Here is a 1,113-nt window from a genome sequence, read left to right on the forward strand (position 1 = left end):
CCATATTTATTGTATAAATAATTGATTACAAAAGTTTTCATTCATGATTCTTATATGCCCCAAGGAACACAGCAAACTAAAAATTTTAGCTGATTATATACCAGCTACCATGCGTCAATTATTCCTGAATTCTGCTCTAGCTTAAGCACCACCTGAAAAGTACAGATATCTAGCTTGTCAGAAATTTGAATTCCTTTGACTTTGACAGTGTTTGCTGACAGAACCAAGTTTCAGAATTGAGATCTTTTGTTTGCAGTTCTGTGACCACTTTATATGTAGTGGTTAGTCACTTTTAAAGGAAATATTGCTTAACAAATAAAAGTAGTACCATTAGAATTCTTGTTTTACATTATTTCTGAACATCATGCACAGTTTTTTGATGTCCTACATCTAGCTCCTAATAATATATTTCCCCATTAATTGATTTTCATTATATATATTATAGATTCTGTATTCAAATGAGTTCCTGTAGTCTTAGTGAAATCTAATTTTGTCTCAGTAAATTTCAGTGAAATGAGCATAAACTGTAATTTGAAATGATTTAGAAATGGATAATAATGAAAGGAAACATAAACTGTTTAGAAATATTCAGCATATTATAAAGTAAATTAAGACTTTTATTGATTCGGTTATTTTACTCTATTCATATATTTCTACGACTATATTAAGGACCAGTAAAGACATGGGGTGTATTGTCAGAGAATTGTCCATGATATTTGGAAACAGCCTAAAATAGGGAATCTAATGGCAAAGGTGGATCTAAACCAAAGCCTTTGGAGGGCCCAATGTGATTAGGGTGCCAATACTTGACCAAATATACAAGTTTATTTTAAAAATGAGTAAAAAAAAAAGAAAAATGGAATGAGAAATCCTGAAAAAATCTTGGGGGGCCTGAGATCCCCTACCTCCCCGGATCCACCCCTGTCTAATGGTACTATTTTTATATATTTAGAATAATCCCTTTAGAAGTGGTCAACCACTGTATAATTTACCTTCATTTCTTGTAGCTATTAATAACAAAATAATAGATACAACCAATATTAGAAGTTTCATTAAACATGAATATAATAATTTGGGTTTTTAAACTAAGAGACACGTGCTAAAACCTAACTA

This window comes from Artemia sp. Qi Xiang Cuo, chromosome 1 (genome assembly GCF_049724085.1).
Source record: "Artemia sp. Qi Xiang Cuo chromosome 1, ASM4972408v1, whole genome shotgun sequence".
Classification (NCBI taxonomy): Eukaryota; Metazoa; Arthropoda; class Branchiopoda; order Anostraca; family Artemiidae; genus Artemia; species Artemia sp. Qi Xiang Cuo.